This window comes from Cryptomeria japonica, chromosome 1 (genome assembly GCF_030272615.1).
Source record: "Cryptomeria japonica chromosome 1, Sugi_1.0, whole genome shotgun sequence".
Taxonomy (NCBI): Eukaryota; Viridiplantae; Streptophyta; class Pinopsida; order Cupressales; family Cupressaceae; genus Cryptomeria; species Cryptomeria japonica.
In genome coordinates this window covers 214050388-214072789 of record NC_081405.1, presented here as the reverse complement: position 1 = coordinate 214072789, position 22402 = coordinate 214050388, and positions in this window count along the sequence as shown.

Here is a 22402-nt window from a genome sequence, read left to right as displayed (position 1 = left end):
TACCAAGCTTCTTCAACAATTTCCTTAGATACTTAGTTTGATAGATAAAAATGCCTTTGTCAATTTGAGTAATCTACAAACCTAAGAAACATCTCATCTCACCAATCATGGAGATTTCAAATTCATTCTTCATATTATTAGATAATTCCATGCACACTTTATCTTCACCTCCAAAAATGATATCATCAACAAATACTTCAATAATCAGGATATCATCATCAGTGATCTTATAATATAAATTACTATTAGCACTTCCCTTAGTAAAACCAAGCTTCAAAAGATATTTATCTAACCTTGCATACCAAGCTCTAGGAGCTTGTTTCAGTCCATATAAATCTTTCCTTAACCTGCAAACCATATCTTTATCATCTATTAGTGAAAATCCATCAAGATGCTCAATGTATACCTCTTCCTCAAGTTCACCATTCAAAAATGCACATTTAACATCCATTTGATAGACTTTATAGTTCTTATATGTTGCATAGGGAAGAAATAGTCTAACAGCTTCAATTCTAGCTACAAGTGCAAATGTCTCACCATAATCAATTACTTCCATTTGAGAATATCCTTTACAAACCAATCTAGGCTTGTTTCTTACAGCTTGACCATCCTCATTTAGTTTATTCCTAAAAACCCATTTAGTTCCAATAACATTCTTATTTTTAGGTCAGGGAACTAAAGTCCAAGTCTCATTCTTCTATATCTGATCTAATTCATCTTCCATAGCCTTTAACCAATGTGTATCTTTACAAGCTTCAATAACAGATGTTGGTTCAATTTGAGAAATAAGGCATACCTCTTCAGTTGCCAGTCTTCTTCTTGTCATGACTCCCTTGTTCCTATCTCCAATGATTTGATTTTCAGAATAATTTAACCTTACATACCTTGGTGTCTTTTGAACTTTAGGTTCACTATTTTGATCATCAGTAATAGTTGAATTTTCTTATTGTGCCAGTGTAACTGTCTTAGTGTCTTGTACCAGTTGAGCCATTATCGGTTCAATTATGATCAGTTCCACTACCGGTTCCCTATCATATGATATAGATTGATTTCTATATTGTTCATCCACTTTCACATTTGGGCTCTCCATAATTTTATGAAATCTTTTGTTATAACATCTATATGATTTACTTTGAATTCAATATCTAAGAAATATCCTTTCATCACATCTAGGATACAACTTCCCAATCGAGTCATCCCTTTTGATATAATATTACTTCCAAAAATTCTAAAATATTTAATAGTAGGTGTATGTCCAAACCATAATTCATAAGGAGTCTTACCAGTTTCACCTTTGATGTGAACTCTATTGAATGTGTAGACTGTTGTATTCAATTCTTCTCTCCAGTAGATGTGAGGCAATTTGGCTCCCATCATCATAGTTCTTTTTGCATCCAAAATGGTTCTATTCCTTCTTTCCACTACTCCATTCTATTGAGGAGTCTGAGGTGCAGATAACTATCTCCTAATTCCATTTGTCTCACAATAACTATTAAATTCATGAGAAGTGAACTCACCACCTTGATCTGATCTCAGACATTTAATTTTCAATCCAGTTTTTGTTTCCACCTTTTCTTTAAAGATCTTGAATTTCTCAAAGGCTTTAGACTTCCCCCTAAGAAAAGTCACCCACATCATTCTAGAATAGTTATCAATTACCAACATGAATTACCTATCACCTTGAAAGCTTCTAGTCCTTGTTGGACCACATAAGTTATTGTGAATCAAATCAAGTACATTATTAGATTTATCATGTATGCTCTTAAAAGAAGTTCTAACTTTCTTTCCCAATTGACATTCCTTACATACCAGATTATGAGGCTTCATAATCTTAGGTATATCTCTAACTGCCTTTGTTGAACTGATCTTAACAATACAATTAAAATTAACATGACACAACTCTTATGCCATAACCAACTCTCATCAATATGACAAATCAAACATGTCTTATTACCAATGTTCAAGTGAAAGATATTACCTCCAGTTTGAGTATCAGTTGTAATCTCTAAACTAGTTTTGTTAATAATTTTGCATTTTCTATCTTTAAACTAAATTTGGAAACCCTTTTCCACCAATTGACCAACACTTAAAATATTATTCTTTAAACCTTCTACATAATAGACATTATCAGTATTATGATTGCCATCCAGAGAAATAATACCTCTACATTTGATCATACATTCTTTGTTATCTTCAAATCTAACTTGACCGCCATTGTATTCTTGTAGGGACAAAAAAATTATTTTATCTCCAGTCATATGATGTGAGCATCCACTATCAATTACCCATTCATCCTTGTGTTCAACTTTTTCTGCCAAGGCCTTTTCTTCATTCATGATAGCCAGTTCCAGTTCATCCTCCTTTAAAGCATAGAACACCCATTCCTTTCCATTGTCAGATCCACTAGCAGAGTCTGCTACCAGTTCACCCTCAGAGTCATCACTTACTCCTTCCTCATCTGCTATGTATAATTGTTTACTTTTCTTGAATCTATATATGTTTTGATTAGGCTTAAATGATTTCTTAAGTCTTTCTTCAAATCTTACATTCCTTTCAGGACATCTAGTTGCAAAATGACCAATCTTATTACATGCAAAACATTTAAATGGTGATTTTCCTTCATACTTACTTCCTGTCGGTCCTTTAGGTACTCTTCTAGCAAATAAGGCTTCAAGTTGCTCAATTTATTCATCCTCTTTCCTCATATCTTCCAATCCTTTTACATATAAGGCTTTCCAATAACTTTTGTGGGTAGATGATGATGCATGAAAAGAAGGTTCATACTTTGTAGCTCTAGAAGGTCCAAATTCTTCAAGCTCAAAAGGAGATAAATTCCCTATTAGAATGTCTCTATTAACTGAAGTGTTTGCCATTGTTCTCAATTCATTAATTGTAATTGCCTTCATCTTGTAATCTGGTGGAAGGGCTCTCAATACTTTGGAAAATATTTCATCTTCACTCCAAGATCCTCCACAACATTGAATTCCCATGACAATATCATTTACTCTTTCCATAAATGTAGCAATTCTTTCATTATCTTCTATCTTCAAGTTCTCATATCTTACCCGGTAATCATCAAGTTTAGCAATTTTGACAATGGGATCACCTTCATTTAGATTTTTCAATTTATCCCACATAACCTTTGTAGTTGATTTATCAGTCAATCCCATGATTTGTTGATCAGTAAGTGCACACAAGAGGGCTTCTCTAGCTCTACAATCATTTTCAATATACTTGTCCAAGTCCGCAGGAGCAGGATTGCTACATGCCAGATCCTAAGGTGTATATCCTTTCTCGGTGATATCCCAGATATCCTTGCCAAGACATCTAAGATGAGTCTCGATTCGGATTTTCCATATCCCATAATTTTTTCTATCAAGCTTAGGGATTTCTCTTCTGAAAATAGTTGTTGGTGGATTTGAAGTATTAGCTGCCATAGGATCTATGTCAAGTGGTTAAGCTTCTACAAAGGAGGACCAAATCTCTGATACCAATTGTTGGGATAATCAGTGAACACATGAGAGGGGGGGTGAATCAGTTGTTAACAAATTATATTAATCAAACAACTTATAACCTTTAACTAGAGTACATAAACATTGAATACTGAAATAGCAGAAATAGATACCGGTAAGCAACAAAAGTTAAGAATCAAGCAGAGAATTAACACAATGCAACCATACCACATAACACCATGATTTGTATGTAGAAAACCTAGTAAAGGGAAAAACCATAGTGGGAAGCCTACCAATAGTCAGATGATACTTCTGCATAAAGTATGTGATACAATAAGGGGCCTGCACATGCAAGAAGGCACACTACCTAGAGTGTATTTCTCATTACAAAAGAGTATCAATGACTACAGAGAAGTTATAACCACCACAAGATAATTGGACACCAATATAGAAGAATGGACTTCCAAAGATAGCATCTACCATGCCCGATTACATTCTCGATTAAGCTCAATACCGGAGGCATTTGACCTCTTAGTTAAACCCAATTTGATCACCTATGATCGACCAAATCTCCTTTGCATATGATATATCATTCCATGACCATGATACATGATCTACAATGAGATCTTACATCAATTTATACAAACCCTAAGGCCTAAACCAATTAGGTCATCCACCTAAAAGATATTACAATAAGATCATTATATAAATCCATATTACAATGATATGCCATATCAGCTTTAGACCAAAACAACAATAACCAATCCATAGAACATCCCAGTAATGTGTAGAGAACACGTTAACATGGTATCGATCCATAACCTAGATAGGTATCGGACCTAATCTAAGTCTACCACGCCAAAGAAATGTCCCCAATCAATTGAGGCATGATCAAGTATCACCTTGTGCATCTTGAATTCCATCTAGAAGCCGCACCAACACCACTTAACATTATCTCAAGGTTTCTCAGTGAAAGCTCTGCTGGTTAAACCGTAAACCATTACTGGTAACACAAGATCTTCTACCGGTAACCAAAACCTGTATGTCGGTAACAAACCAAAAAAGCTAGTGTTGACATCAATGAAAAAACATCAATGCAACACATAATATTTTCATCAATATTTCCAACAAAAGTTGGCTGAGCAACTATTGGATGTCTTTGACAATAGTTCTTCAGATGAGGCCAACATTGATGCATTGGCTGAAGAAGTGGAGAAACTGAATGGTGAAAAGCTAAATTTGAGGAGAGAACATTTGTGAGGCCCCACCTCGACTCATTCTGACATTTCAGTGGTTTATATATTGAGGCTATTATGGATACTTTATTTTTATGCATTATGGATTTAGAACTTAAATGATTTCATGATTTGGATAACATTGCTTTATGATATAGAACACTATATGATTTTTGAATAGGATGAATTTGCGGTGATAAATGTTGTTGTTGAATTTGTAGGACTTTACTAGGATAATAGAATTATGATGTATGTTTAAGTGTGGATCAAAATTATGAGGATTAGGATGAATTGCTTATGTGAAATTGCTTGGATATAAGATGTATTAAATTGTTCAGATGTAAATCATATGCAAGTGATGATGTGTATTATTATTCTTGTGATTTATATTATATGTGGTTATTTGAAAGTTACTAATGTGTAAATTGAGATGTGCAGGAAGTTATCCATGTGACCATGGAAATATTACGGAGAACCAAACCTAGAACTATGTATGTTCGTAAGCCAGGGTTTGTCTATTTGGAGAGACAACACCCCATTTGTGTTCTATTTTATTCGTAATAGTAAATGATGCATGTGTGTTAAGTGTTATTTAATTGATTTATGTAAAATCCACAAGAGACGATTTCATGTATTAATTTGTAAAAGTGTTTTCTTTGTGTCACTTGACACATGTGTGGATTTAAGTTTGAATTTTTAAATTTGTCTCTTGGTGGGAAAGTGATTAACTATAGCTTTTTTCAATTAATGTAATGTGATGTCAGAAATGCCTTGGGTAAAGAATCTTTGTGATGGTCAACATAGGTTTGACCCGAAAATAAACTTCAGAGGGGTTTAAAAAGGGTTAAATGGACACCTAGGGGTAGTTTAATAGGGTTTCCTAAAGCCCATAAGGTATACCTAAGGGTTAGGGGTAATTTAAGGCAAGTTTCTACTCCCATGTGACCTTTTAGACACCCTAAAAATTGACTTATCTAGGTTGTGCGAAAATTGAAATTAGAAGATTTGAACCTAGTTGTAAACCTTCCTTTTTGAATGAGAGTTCCCTTTCCCATTCTATCTTACCTTCTTCTTTAGTTTTTAGAAACTTGTGAGAACTCTCACAATGGGCTTCTTAAGCAAGAATTAGAAAAATTTTGGGTAATCACCCACTCTCCATTTTTGGAGACAAGAGAATTTTTGAAAAGAATAGACTAGATTTTGAATAGAGAATTTTGGCTAAGGGTAGAAAGAGAAGAACTGTGGAATCGGGCTGCTCATCCTCAACAAAAATAACCTACCTTTGGGCAGATTAAGGTTGGTTGCATTCTTCTTAAAATGGCTTCCTTATTGCATGTGTTTGAAAGTAATGTTGGTGTAAAAGATTTGCTTCCTTGCATGTTCTTTTGGTATTTTGTGTTATATATTGTATGTGTTTTGGGAGTCATCAAGACCTCTTACTCTTGGGAGAGAGGAGGATCTTGTGGATGGTAGAAGTGACAACCCTCGAGTGAGAGACTCTTGTTATGAGAGCGATCACAAGGGATTTTGTGTGACCCTTGTTGCATGGCTTGTTTGTGCAATGGGGGTCATAAGGAGGGAAATAAGGCATGAATTCCTTGAGGGGCATAAGGAATAAGGGGTTGCTATTCTTGATGTTTTTGGTGTGCCATGAGGTGGCTACATATTTTTCCATACTTGCAGTTCTCCTCAGGGTATTTGGTCCACTACCACCCTTAAAAAGGCCATCACCAAGTTGTGGTGCAGTGTAGCCAGGATGGGAGTGTGTTTGAATTTGTGTGCATTATGTCCCTTTGTGTTTGCATGTTTGTTTCCCATCTAGGGCTTGGTTCTCCGAGCTCGAGGGTGGCTACCAGTTAGCCTAGGCTGGGAGGTGAGCACTCCATGGTCATAGTTTTGATTTAAAATGCAAAATTGTCGGAAGAAAAAGTAGAACAAGTGGAAGGTTGCAGGAGTTATTTGTTGTAGGAAAATAAGTGTAAATGTTATTATTAGTTAAAAAAAAAAAAGTTCCTCATTTATTGGAAATGAGAGACCCATTGTATAGTGACAAGATTGTTTTTGAAATACGATTCTTTTAAAAGTTGTATTTTTTTTTTTAGTATGTTATTCATTGCAGAAAAGAAATGAGTATTCCTAAATTTAGAATTTTCCCAAAGTTCAAAATATTATATCTAATGTGTTTATAAAAAATTGCAAAGCAAGAAAGTTATTTAATTCTTATGCATTTTGAATAAAATAAAAAAAGGAAATAAATAGATTAGAGTTGCATGCATGTTATAGTCTGCATAAAAATCATTTAAATTCTGTTTTCTGTAAATGCATTTTAGTACATTATAGTTCTAGAAATGGTCTTTTTGTTTATTTCAGAAATTAGTAACTAAGATAGATAGTTTACCTAGTCAATGTAATTTTAAATTGTTAGAGTTGCTATGTGAAATTAACTAAAATCAGTCAGTTACTTTAAGCATACTATAATCCAAATTTGTCTTTTTATTAGTTGCTGTAGATTTTTGCAAAGTCTGTAAATTTATTTATTTCAAAAATGATAATAACAATCTAATATAGTCTTTATTAAATAAAATCTAGATTATTTAGTTGCTGGTAAAACTATTAAATCTAGTCATGTATAAAGCTGAAGGTAAATATAAAACACCTGTATAATTATTGCTTAGAAAAGTATACCCTTGCTGTAAATGAATTAGGAAATAATTAATCCATTTATTTTTTTTATATATCTAAAATCAAAATACTAAGACCTATTTATTTCAAAATTGTTGTCATATAAAATATATATATTTATATAAATATATAATTTTATTGACATGCAGATTACATGTATATCATTTTATATATATTTATATAAAATGCACTATTATAAATGATCAAAAAAAAATAATGTATTTATGCCTGCATGTATATAAAAATGCTATGAATATATATATAAAGATATATATTACATTTTTAAAAAAAAATTTATAAATAAAAAAAATAAAATAAAATAAAAAGGTAAACAAAGGGATGGGCGTGGCCTTGGTCGCGTAGGGAACGCAGTCCCTGTGCAGTCCACAACCCTCATAGAGGCCGCAACCTCTGTGCGGGCCGCATCCGTCACAAGGGCCTGCAGCTCCCTGTGTGGGTCACGCTTGCACCAGTGGCCGCAACCACTATGCGGGTCGCGACACACACAACAGCCAAGGCCACTGTGTGGGCCATGACCCCCACAGTGGGTCGTCCCACTGGTGGCGCCCCTCTGCTCAACCGCCATGGCCGCTGCTTTAACCCTCCGTGTAGACCTGCAAGTTAACATTGAGCATTAAAAGAAACATGAAACCCTAGCTCGGTTAGAGCTAGGGTAAAGAATAAAGAAGTATAAAAAAGGGAGGTATAGAGAGGTTAATTTATAATGTAATCTAAATTTTAGGGTTTGCATGGGGTTTTCTTTAAGAAGTGGAAATTAATATAATATTTAATTATATATATATATATATATATATATATATATATATATATATATATTTTCCAATACTTAATGAGTTGAAAGTATAAGAGAATAAGACAATTTAGGATTAAATACTTTAATATGTGGTAATAAATTATATATTTATTTTTTTATAAACATATGGGGTTACGTTTAAGTTATGAAATTGTTTTGTTTGAAATTCAAAAAGAACTTTAAATTAAGTTGGGAAAGGTTAACTTGGCTATTGGGAAATATTTATGCTTTATAGGAAAATAATTATTACCAATTTAATTGAACCTTAGTTGATTTAGTTCAATCTTATTTTAATTAATGTTGATTAAATTTAGGCTTTTATGATCTAAGAGTTAGGACTAAATTAATTAGTTTTCTAGGGAAAAATGCAAGAATTGGTTATTGGAGATTAATTCTATCTTCATCTGCTATTTTAATGAGTTTGATTTAATTAATCTATTGACTAGGTTTCTTGAGAAAATAAATTTGAATCATTTAGTATTCCACAAATAAATTTTAAATTAATTTCGTTACTTGATTTAATATCAGAGTTAGCTCGAATATATTTTTGACAAAACATAATAGTGCATGTCGTGTTAGCGAACTTTTTGTTATATAGTTATTAAAAAAAAAAAATTATCCCGTTCTTGCCCTAAATTTTGGCAATCCGTATGAGTCAAGAACTTGAAACAAGGAGGGAAGCTGAAGACCTAATCAAAGAAAAAGATCATGAGATTTCTAAGATCAAGTAGGAGAATACAACTTTACATGAACACTAGCATGAGGAGAAGTTAGAAAAAGAAGCTTTATAGTTAGATCTTGAAATGGCAATGTCTCTTAGAGAGACTCTTACAAAGAATAATGAAGATCTTACCAAATAGATTACTGAGGCTAATGGGAAACTTGACAAATATAAGGAGAGATCCTCTATGCTAGATGAACAGATCCAATCTCAGAGAATGAAAGGTGACACAATTGGATTAGGATTCAATACATTTGAGAAAGGATAATTTTTTGGTACCAAGAGCAATATGCATAAAGGTAAAATTTCTCCTAAGGCTAAGAATCCTATCAGTAAGAAAGCTTACAAACCAGTTTATTTGACATATTGCTAATGTGTGTAGAAGCATATCTAATGAGAATATAGGCTATAATGTTAATACTAGATATGTGTCTAGGAGATTTGAGGGTCATTGTTACACATGCAGATATGGAGAGAACAATCCAACACCTCACATAAATCCAAGACCTATCGGTGACTAGAGAAGGACCTATGACAACAAAAGAAACATGAACTGGCAAAAACCCTATGTTAACCAGTTCAGTCCATATGAGATGGAGAAGGTAACAAATGTGATTTGCACAATTTAAAATAACTATGGAAATGTGGCTTTGAACTGTAGAAGGATAACTGGAAGAGGTAATCTAAGACCTTGGAGAGCATCTGGGATGGAATAGTATCATTGTTACAAATTGGGACACATGGCCAAGTTCTGTAGAGAAAAGAAGAACAAACCGGTAAATCACTCTAAAGATCAGAAAGGAAAGAAGAAGGTTGATGTTGAAGAAACTAGAGCGAAGAGGAACATACTTTGGAAAAATAAAAGTGATGACAAGCCAGGAGAAGAAAAAAATCCTTCAGCTAGTGTGGAGAATCCTGCACCAATGAATTGAGCTTTTCAACAAGCCTAACAGGAGCATATTGGTAAATCTACTTCTAGACCCCTTGAAGAGTGTATGGTGAGAGAGTTTTTCTTTTTGAGTTGTAATATGAGAATTTTTTATATTATTATCTATTAGTTTTCTAAGGATTACCAACCAGTTATATACCTATCGGTATAGGCAAGCTTGTTAAGCACTAATTAGGGTTTTTGATGCTATCGGTTGTGTAATTAATGCAATGGATAAGTTAATAAAATGAATTTTTACTAAGTTATTTTTACCCTAATTGCATTCAAAGAATAATTTGTGAGCACTTGTAGAGTGAAACAAAGCATTGTTAGCTAATTGTGAATGAATTTGTGCTACGAATCAAAAGTTGAATTGGATTCGAAGATAAGGAAAAGAGAAATAGGCGTGCATACAAGAGAACAACTAGAAACCATATCAGCACGAAGGGAATATGGTATTTTTTCTGATTTCTCTCTCGAATCAAGATTATCTAAAATTGCATTGTCGTATAGACCAGCAGAGAGTTATGATTACTGCGGAAGCTATGGGGTTTGTTGAACCTGATAAAATGGAATCTTATAATGCATTGTCTCAAATTTTTGATGGTGTTTTGACCAAGGGTGATTTGACAAGTTATATAGACTATAAAATTTAGGATCTAGGATTATTGGCAATCTATTCGCAACTCAAATCTATGTGTGATAAGAGTGAAAAAATCAAACTCGAATATATTAGGGTTTATGAAAAAGGTTTTTATAATGCAACCTATTTTCTTGAAGATTTTGAAGAAAAATATGTTATAATAATCCTTAGGCAAGTATATAGAGGGAATAAGTATCTTGATAGGTCTCACACTATCATGAAGGAGGCTATTCATGTCGTAACTGGTTTCTGCCAAACTAGTGAAGTACCAAAACTAAGAACAATCTCAAAGGAGATTGTGATTGTATTGACCAAGACCACTACTGAAAGTCGTGCTATATTGGTCAATAACATTGTAGCCAAGAGTCAAATTTGCAATAATGGTTATTGGCTATTGAATATTCCATTCTAGCAGGATGAACAGTGTACCATCTGCTAATGTGCATGCCACCTACAAAAAGATGGAAGAGAATTCCAATTATGACTTGTGAGAGGCAATGAGAAGTCAATTGATGTTCAACTTAGAATCAATTAAGAAGGATAACAATCAAAATATTAAATACAGTCAACTATTGATTGGTTTATTTTTCTACTTTCAAATTTTCATTCCAGGATTCAGTGATATTCAATGGTCTAAGGACATACTGGTTACAACCCAAATAAAAATAGCATTAAGGCTATGAAGAACATATTTCCTATTGCCATGAACAAATATTTCAATGAACTTAAAAAGAAGATGAGCATGAGATTAAGGCTATCTAATGAAGTGCTGAAACACTTTGAAAAAGACATCTATTTTGTTAGACACAATGCACCACTAAGAGGGGGAGGGGGTGAAAAAGTGGTTCTCAAATATTTTCCCTTTATCTATTTGTGAGCATACTGGTTTATGGATCCGGCACAATATAGACTTACTGGTTAGTGAGGAGACTAACTCAAATACACACATACACAAGAGGACATCACATAACACAAGGATGTATGAGGAAAACCCAAGATGGGAAAAATCTCGATGAGCAATGCTACTAGAGTCTACTGCTCCAATCCAACCTCACAATGAAAACACACTTACAAAGTTTAGGGAACCAACCCAAGGAGAACCAACCCCTGACTTTAGGGCAGTAACCCAAGGAGCACTAACCCCTGCACCAAGCTACAACTCAGTATTCACAATATAAACATCAAATACATAAGTAGTTATCTTATTACAAGTGAATATTGCAACCATCATATATATCTTACTCTATGAGTGAGATAGCTTCTCCGCTTCACCGAATCATTTCTCTGCTACTCTTCACCTATTGCTTCTCTACCGAAAAGCCCTACCGATACACCTGTTCTTCTCTTCTTCTCTATAGGATGTCTTCCTCACTTCTCTTCACTTTACAAGTGCTTAACTCTATCAGTCCACTATCTATGTTATCTTTAACTCTCTTCCCTCTTCCTCTGTTGGTGAGAACACTACCAGTTCTTCTCTCCTACTGGTTGAATGCTTCAACTAGGTTCTCCTTCAATCCCACTCACTTCTCAAGTGCTCATTGATCAGTTGGCTGATTTTCTTTTACTTTCAGAAGTATCACACTTCGTAGTAGCACAATATTCTTCTGTATAGCAGCAGCAGCAAACAATCTCTTTGGCCTTCATACTTATATCTTGTTTTTCTTGCCAAAGCCCAATTGAAAAACTAGGAGGTTAGGGTTTCCTCACCATCATCGAGGCAAACCAAATCCAATCTGATCATGCTCAATCTGATCTCAGTAGCAGCCAACTATTCATCTCCATCTTTTTCATGCCTTCCAATACACATCTTCCAAATATGTATAAAACATGGTCCTTTACCTCGACTTGCATCGGACAAACCACCATTAATACCTCTATTGTTTCCTTCTCGAGGTTATCTCACAATCTGATCTTCTTGCTTCAATCCAAGCACCAACAACTCCCTGATTCTTCTCTTTTGTTCATTCTTCCTTGAGCCACTTGCTTCTGATCTGATCCTTAAATCATGGGATCCATATTCCATGCACACCTATCAAGATACCTAGATCCACATGACACTTCACCAACCTCTATGAGCTTGCCACCTTGACCCTATGTTCCATCCATGTCAACCAACTGTTGACTTGGATCTTAGATAGGATTACTGACCAACCACCCTATCAGTTCCTCTTCTCTATCGGTTTGCTAACCTTGTCGGTCTCACACACTGTACGGGTTACCTCATTATATCTACCCTCATCTTGAACTATCGATGGAACTCCCAAACCATTCTCTAGATAGGTAAATCCAAAGTATGCTCATTCCCACAAGTGGGAAGTCATCTGCATCTACACCTTTCTTATATAACCAGTGGACTTACATATTGGTTACCACTCTTGATGACACCATGTCATCAACCTTCACAAGACTCCATCTTCAGTCAGGTTAGATTTCTCTATTTGCATCTGCTTAGCCTTTCCTTTTTCCCTAATCAATTCTATTCATTCCTCTACTAGTTTTTCAAGGTGACAAACACTTCACACTTCCCTTAAACTGGTATCTCAACATGCCTTCTCTATACATAACCCTGATCTCATGCACTTAAGGCATTCCTTCAATTCACCGGTAGATCAGATGTGGGCACACTCACCGTCAACCATTGCTTCTCATGATTATTGTATCTTCATCTGGTGGGAGTCATGTTGTTCAGCAACCTCACAGCATACTGGTTCATTCTTCTCTTCCAATGTTGATGTGATGCAAGTAACATTCTGCCTCTTCATCACAAACAGCTACTCAAACACCTTTCCCATTGTCAACACTTCACTTAATAGTTGACATAATCTCCTTACTTTACTGGTTTTCTTTCAACACAAGGTGATGTCCAAGATATCACATCCTGTACTCCTCCATGGTAGTGTTGCACATACATCTGATCTACTGGTAGTCATCCCATACCGGTTGACATCAATGACAATGTTAGGATTCTGAAAGATACTGAGAGGGGGGGGATGAATCAGTATCTAACCGGTTAATGGATTTTCTGAATTTATTAAGTAAATTGCATACCAAAATAGTGTACTGGTAATCCAGAATTAATGCAGTAAATAAGAACAATAAGCACAACATAGAGAGCACACCATAACACAATATTTTTAATGAGGAAACCCAATGTGGGAAAAACCTTGGTGGGATTTGTGTCCCACAATATTCACTTACTGGCCAATAAATGAATATTACTTACAATATGGGCCTGCACATGCAGGAAGGCCAATTGCCTAAAGCTCACTACTTAATTACAAAAGGAAGTCTCATTGACTTAGAAAATGGATTATGCAAATCCAATATAATGTATTGCTTCAGTTCAGCATCTGCTATGCCAGGTTCAGTACTGGTTTAAGCTCACAAAATAACCATAAACCTTACTCCAAAATCTGTCTTAATATTCGCATATTACTTCTGCAATAATGTAACCATGTCCGCATCTTCAATGATCTACAAGATCTCATACTTATATGTGAGTCCTATTTCAATTCGCCTTGTTGGCTTACAAAAAGATATTACAATTAAATACAAAATATAATAAACAAAATCTTGTCGGCTAGGGTGCCGGTAATCATCTTTGCCGATGTCAGTAAACTAATTGCCAGTGTAGAGTCTGTCGGTGTCGATGCCATAGGATTGCAAGGTTTCCATCAATAACAATACCTTCAATCACCTACAATATCTCAATGGAGTGTACATTTTCCAACAATCTCCCCCTTTGGCATTGATGGCAACACTCATGAGAAAAATCCAAAAATGTATCTAAAATGTGTTGTCCAATAATCTTGCCAAAACCTGTACCAGATGTGTACTCCCCATGAGAAGATGATCTTTAAGTCATTATTTTTCTCATTCCTACTACTCCCCCTTTGACATCAATGACAAAGATTGTCAAAAATGTCAACTGAGTGTAATTCTCAGCTAGATCCCTGTAACCAGTGGGTTACAATCTGATATAGGTCTGCTAGTTCAAAATTTAAGTTGTTAGTGAACCTTTCACTATCTTTTAATGTTGCTTTTGTCCTTTGTATTGTACTGGTGAGTATGTGCATTTGCTCTTCCGATGTCTTGTCTTGGACCAAGTGCCTCTGAAATCTCTTTTCTCAAAGAGATGAGGATATCAAGTTTCAGACCAAGTCTAAATTTCGGTTCCTTAGCCTTGTATTGTATTCTTTCCTTTTTCTTTTCCAATTTTTTCAAGTTTTTCCTCAAAATCTGCAATTTCCTGCTCTATTACCATTATGGGTTCTGATGAACTGATGAGATTGTTAGCTATATCATTTATTTCTATGTGTACTGTGCTAATCTCCTCATCTATATCTGCTGTCAAAATATTTGTCTTATATGTGTCTCTGTAGAACTCCTTAAATTCTGTTAATGTTTTGTTTAGTGCCGGTAGGAGGGTGCCAATGTGTTCCATGCACTTCTTTATTGTCTCATCAAAGAATTTTTCTTTTTCCTTATTCATTTTCTCACTGAATGTCTCGTTGTTAATCTGATCAACTGTCAATAGGTTGCTGGTGATATATTTAGACAATGTGTCTAGTTGACTAAAAGAATCTTTATTTTCCACATTACACTTGGGTGCAATCAATTTTGATAAAGGAATTGTGTCATCAATAGCCTTATATGCAAGTGCATTGCAATCTGTAATTTTCTTGATGGAATCCAATAATACCTCTATTACATTTGTCGATCTGAATTCTGTTAAGGAGGAACCAGAAGATTGTCCAACTACCTTAACAATCGGTAGTCCACCGGTGTGAGTAACCTCTTTGCTTGAGTTGACCTTTGGTAGGTCAGTCTGTGTCTGCATCTCAACTAGCGAAGGTTTGGGTTTCTCAGCTGTTGCCGGTGGCACTATCTCTGTCTCAACCTTTTTCTCTTCAAGTTTCTCATTGTGTATCTCTGTATGTTTCTCTGTGCATTCTGTTGGGAGTATTTAAAACTGAGTTAAGTTTAGAGGCCCAATCCAAAAATTTTCTCTGCATACCTAAATGAGTCAGTTTGAAGGGCCTAGTTTGCGAGAGGGTAAAATGGGGCCAGTTGATTTTCAGAGGGTAAGGCTCGGGATTCATGTCCCACACCTTTCATTTGGCCTATTCAGTGATGTACAAGTTTTAGAATTCAATTTGGATAAGTTTATGAGGTACCCAATTTGAGGGGTGAGCTGGAAGTGCATTTTAGGCACAAATGCAGATTTTATTGAGTAGCCCACTTTGAGCGATTACATCTTTTGCCCTGTTGATCGTCATGGAGAAATTCAAAATGGATTCAATTCTATGCATAAATTTCAGTGAGCTTGCAAATTTTCAAGTCTTAACGAATCCATTTGCTCAGTTTTTGAAGCCAAATCCATTTGCAGTTTCTATGTTTTGGCAAGTCCCTGTTTCGCACAAGTGTAAAAGTTGCCTCAGTAAGCGTCATGCCATAATGTTTGTTCTGAGCTAATTTTGGTATAAATTTTGAGCTACATTTCAAATTTCAAGCCTTTATCAATCTATTTGATCCGTTTTCAAAAGAGCTCATTTTACCATCAAATTCAGTTATCCGCACTCCAGTGTTATATCAGTTAATGTAGCCGTTTTGGTGAGCGCATCGTTTCCATTCTGTTAGTCTAGTGATCGAACTAAGAGTTAAAAGATTTAATATGTACTTTAAGGTACCTATGTTTCAAATTTGAGGACCCACAGAGGTCGTTTGATATTTTTGAGAAAGGCATCATGTGTTGCCAAAACATTGACTTCATCAGGTCTGCAGTGTCGACAAAGCCAGTTGGCCATTTTCAGAAATTAATATCTCTTCACTCAGGACTCATCTTGAGAAACCATTTGGTAGAAGTCATCCTTGTATATCAGACTACACGCCTGTCAGATGGCGAGCTCCAGAAAGGTGTTTTGACAGGTTTGAAAATTACGTCTTCGCGATTAAATGCGAAAATTGTGGTGTAATTGCCTGAAGGTTGTAAAATGCGGATTAATGATCCAAAAGCAATGCCGATCATTTCCAGAGGTATGTTTGAGGTCCATGAAGCATTCCAGGGGTCAGTTGCATGAAAACAAAAAAAAATTTAGTCGGACCCACTTTGGGGCCCGACCTGGCTCATGCCTGTGCTGTATTAGTTTATTGGCGACTTTGTTCACTAAGAGATTTTTAGAATATCTAAATATGGATTATAATCACGAGGCATGTCATAAGAGTTCAAGATGTTATTATGAACTTTAGGCAATTTAAAATTGATGAGTTTAGAGCCAAGTCCTCCTTCAGCGACAAAGAAGAGACATTAAAAATGCAAATGCACTTGGCAGTCGTGGTGTTGAGAAGACCATTTAAAAGTTTTAAACCAAATGCATTGGCATGTGGAAATTCATTAAACCTTTCAACCAAATGTAATTTTGGAGGTTGAAAGCCAAATTCCACAACCTTCCCAGCATTCTCCTTGTTGTGTGTGATGTCTGGGAGTGCATTTTTAAACTCCAGCCAATACAAACAACAATTTAATCCTTTGTGTGGAGTTTTGGGGGGCAGATTTTAACCAAATGAAATTGCCTCTACCAGCAGCCTCCCTTTACGTGGAGTGAAGTTTAAAATGTAGAAGTTTTCAATTAAATGCAAACACTTAATGGCAGCCCCTGCGTGGATGGGTGTGGTTAAGTTTTCAATGGAACTCCAACGAATGCACATTGGCAAGGCTAATATCCTCTCCTCTTGCATGAGCTTAATGAAAAGCCATTAAAACAAGAATAACAGCAGTTTAGTCTCTCACAATGGCTAGAGATTGGGCAGGTTGAAGTCTTCCAGCAATAGCAAGAGGCAATGTGTAGCAGTAGCATGGATTGGGCACATTGAATTTTATAAAATGCAAATGGTGTATAACCAATTTCCACAGCACCCCTCACATGAAACCTTTGAAAAGAGGTGTTGAAAGCACAAGATAATGGAGAATTAACAACAATTAGAGCATTCAGCTAACACAATAGCAATATTTGTTTTCCCTCATAGAGCTGGGATGTTTCCATGTGAGTCTTCTGTTAGCATCTACAGCAGTTCAAAACCTCAAGCAACTCCTCACGTGGCAGTTTGGAGAGGCTCCAGATGTTTAAATCAAAATTCATGGCAATTTTAATACCAATGTTCCTCCTCTCAACTTTGGCGTGGGTCTTCTACAAATATGGAGAAGGAAATGAATTTCAAATATTAAGAGCAAATCCAGTTTACCTCCTGCATGATTATTTTTGGAAGGAGGGGTTTTCATTTTTTTTTAAAACAAATGCAACTGGCTGTTATAAAACCATAACCTCTCCATTGGCAGGTGTTTGTTTTTCTATCTGTCGGCCATCCTCCCCTGCATGGAAATGATGAGAGGCGTTTAAACTTCAACAAAATGCAACCAGTCGCCATTAAAACCCAGGGAAAGAGCTCCAAAAGTGTAGCTCCAGGCTTAATCGCATTATCCCACATGCACTGGGAAGTGTTTTTTTTAAATGTTTATATGCAAATCTGCACAGTAGTAATATGTCTAAGCCATAAAGGCTTTTTGACGGATGGTGCTTGATGGCACCCAAGGCAGGCCCATGCATGAGCATGCTTCTCGAGGCGATAGAGGAGATGACTAAGCGATGACTAGATAGACCCCACACAAGGATGCTTCCCAAGGCAGACAGGCAAAATTTTGTAGAGAAAGGTCGGGTTAATGAGTGAGCAAGTTCGAGATGGATCAACGGTGCACGCTATTTCGCGAAAGGAAGTTGCGTGTAGTTTAAAACCAGTGAAGTTGCGAAAGCCAGGTGGCGGGTACAGTCAGTGGTCCAGCAGGCAGGTCTCGGTGAGGTGGCAGTGATGTGGCACACAGTTGGTGCACAAGTGGTAGTCCAATGGCGATGACGTGGTGATGAAGTGGTGTACAAGCAAGCAGCCCAGTGGCAGTGACGTGGCAAAAGATGAGGTGTCATCCCAGGTGGCATCCGTTCAACCCCATCGACCAATCGGAGGCCGCCACGTGGCAAAAGCATCAGACCAAATGGAGGCAAAAATCAAAATTAAAATCCATAAATAATATAGTTCAAACTATATTAAAATTCGAAAAATTTAAATGATGGATCCATTTTGAGGATTAATTCGCCCAGGGTCTAAATTTTGGCCAAAATATAAAGTATTATATATCGTCGGAAAGCTCTCAGAGTGAGGAATCCGATTATGAGGTTAATTTTGACAAATGTGGGATGTTTTGGAAGTAGTTTCCACAGGAACAAAATTCAATTAGAGGGGAGACACTTGGCAATTCAGTTGAAGATTTGATTTGGTTCCCTCTCCCTTTTTATCCCGAATTCTTCTCAATTGTAGGGGTTCCAGTTTTTGAGAGATTTGCTCCAAGGGAGAAATCCGAAATTGCAGGTTCTAGTTTTTGAGAGATTTGCTCCAAGGGAGAAATCCAAAATTGCAGGTTCCAGTGATGGCATCCTTTTATCAATGCAAATGATAGTGTGTTCATCTATGTTTTCAGTGTTGTCTTTACTGTAGGTTTAGTTTCAGTTTGCAGGTTCACACATATGCAAGGCATGTGTGAGTTTCCATGAAATTGTCTCCAAAATGTACTCAGATTCATATAATTTCATATTATCAAGGATAATTTGAGTTGTCTCTTTTAGATTCCTCTAAGAGTGTAATGTTGTCTTTTGGGTATTCTTCAAGGAAGGATTTAAATCCTAAAACCCAGCATTAATGATTTTGAATGCATATTGGATATCTACATATAAGTATGGTTTTGTGACAGAGTAGAGGATTGTATTAATGTAAGGCATTGATACATGAAAATTTAATGTTGAAAAGAACTTGCATCTGAGATTTCTCATCTAGTTTTATGCATGACTTTGTGGCCTGGATAAGGCACTGGTCTCTTGTAATATTGAAAGGTTGTCAGAACACCTTTTAAAATTAAAAAAATCAGAATATCTTTTTATATTTTATGTTATGTGGAAGTGTCCCTCCATCTCATGATTCAAAATGTTGAGTTGCAAGTGTGGATCTAGCCCATCTATAGTTATCTCTTAGTTTTTGAACCTTTTGAGATCCATCTGCTTTTGATTGATGCAATCTTGTGTGTAATAGGTCTGATTAAATGCATCAAAGGTATACCCGCCTAGGTTTTGCAGAGCCTGAAGAGTAGAAGGATTCATATCCTTGTCATGTTGTCCAAACCCTGAGGTGTTTTATTGATTGAGATTGGCTATCTCATAGATAGATTTGCAGGTATACTTGGGTTATCACTTTTGGTGAACAACACATTCGTCTGTCATTTTCTCTGTATGTACCTCTAAACTATCTACTACTGGTATCTCAACAGATTTTACTGTGTTATCAGTAGCTAATTGCTCTAACTCAGTAGCTTTTTTCAGTGTGTACATCAGTGGTATCTGTCTTTCCAGTATCCAAGGGATCAGTTGATTATTTAGTGTGTGTTTCAATCCCAATCTCAACATTTTCAATTGTATCCTCAATATGTGTTTCTACAACAATATCCTCAGTCAGTGGCTCAGTTGCCACATCTTTCTTCTTAGTAGTTTCCTTATCAACCACAATGTTAACCTCTTGTGTATCAATGTTCATAGTATATAACAACTCTGAATCAAGATTGATGTCTTCATGTGTTGTCTCCATACTCTCAACATTATCGGTTACCGGTGGTGTATTAATAGTCTTAACTGGTGGAGTATCAGAAAGAGGTGGGGGCAAGTTATCTGTTACTTTTATGCTTGAAGGACCACCTACCTTGCCTTTACCTTTATCCTTATCCTTTTGATAGACTCTAAAAGTCTTTGGTTGTTTAAGTTCTTCTTGCTTTTCCTTCTCCACAAAGAAGAGATCCCATTTATCTCCTATCTCTTCAGTGATCTCATTCATTCTGCCAGCCATTAAAGCTACATGTCGGTGACCAGTGGAAAATACAGTCCTGTTAGCCTCACTTATCTATTCATCAATTTCTTTTGCTAATTTCACTAGGTGAACTGCAAATAATTTTTCTACCTTTATCTTCTTATCTAATTCCACAATTGCTAATCTCTTTGCATCTAGTCTTCTATACAAATCACTTGGTAGATCATCTACAACTTCTATAAAAAATTTCTTGTAAATGTTTAAGTGTAGAATAACACTATTTTCTATGCTTTCCTTTTCTTTATTAGTGAAACTATTATACAACTTGCTAACATTTGACAAGTTTCCATCTTCAGTTATTTCATTCAAAATATTATCAAGTGGAGGGATAACTTGTTTTTCCTTTTTCTTCCTAGGTGTCATTTTCTTTGTCGGGGGCATTACTGCCTGTTGTTTCCTTCTTGTTCTCTTTGGTGTAGGAGCGGGTACTGGTGAAGGTTTTCTTTTCCTTTCTACTCTTTGAAACTATCGGTATTTCACTATCAGAGGAGGTATCAACTGATGAAAGATGTACTTCTAGTTGTAACCCTTCCAGCTAACTTTCCTTGATACCAGTCTTTTTCAACAAGTTTCCTTGATTACTTTTGCCTGTTTAGTTACTTTTCTTATTGTTTGTTCTCTTCTCTTCCTTTGTTTCATGGTTTGTACTTTGCTTTCAATGGTTTCAGCATTTCCAAATACTTCTTCTTCATGTTCTCTAGGGGCTTCAAGGAGGGATTTAGCATATGTTTCTATTATGTTTTCATCTACCTCATAACCCATTTCAGTTACCCAAACTATTCTAGGAACCACTACTTCCATCCAGATTTCTTCCTTCTTTATAATAAAGCATATCTCCTTTTGGTATTTGTCAACTATGGTTTGAGATAGTCTTTCCCTAATCTTCATTCTATCCTTAAATGCCTGAAAGTATTCAACTATGTTCTTTTCCCTGTCATCTCCCATGTTGTTAAAGATATCCAAAAGTTGTTTTCCTACCGGTATGTCAAAACCAAATTCTTTTCTACCTATACTGGAAACTTCTTTGGTGATGTATAGCAATAGACATACAAGTAAGTTACCAAATCTGAATGTGCTTTTCTTTTCTCCTTTGATTTTCTTCAAATTATCAATCAATTCATCTTTTAACCATTCACATATGTCAATCTTAGTGTTACTATTCACCATGTCATAAGCACTCTTGATACATAAACTAGAAACAAAGTTTAATCTATTAGCATGTGTAGTCTTGTATCCTAAAATCATACTAATGAATCTTACATTAATATCTTTTATATCATTTACTCTCAAGGATCTGCTATCATGGGTTGTACCAGTTAGGGTCATCATAGAGTCGTTAGAGACCTTCTTTGTTTTTTCTAGTCTGCTATCGATGGAAGGTAAGCCAGCCACTACCCTAACTGCTTCTTTTGTAATCTTATCGATGGAATCTAGCCAAAAGAACTCCCCATAAACTTTGCTTAATATATTTCTTATAACTTCCTAGGGAAAATCAGGAATGCTAAGTATCTCCACAAAACCTAGGGTTTCAATTATCTTGTGTTCTGGTTTCACATTACCATTTTCATCACAAATTATAGTCATCTACATGTTCATTATCTCATCAACACCAAGTTCTTCAGTATGACAATGTATGTATATCCTAGGGTCTTCAGCATAAGCAACTCTTTTGGGTATTTTAGAAAATGATCCTAGGGTATCCTCTTGCTTCACAACTTCGGGTATAATCTTAAATATAGGCCCAAGGCATTTAACCACTTCAATTACAGTAGGGTTTGCAATGAATTTAGGTGTAGAGGAGGAAGCCATTGTATAAATACCTTAATCTACCTTTAGGTTTGAATGCTTGATAGATTTGCTTCACTTCTCGTTGTGGATGCCTCCGCTTGGGTTTTTCGCGCTCTAAGGAAGTTTGAATGCTATGTGAGTGAAAAAGAGTGAAAAACACTTTCTTTATAATGTCATTTCCT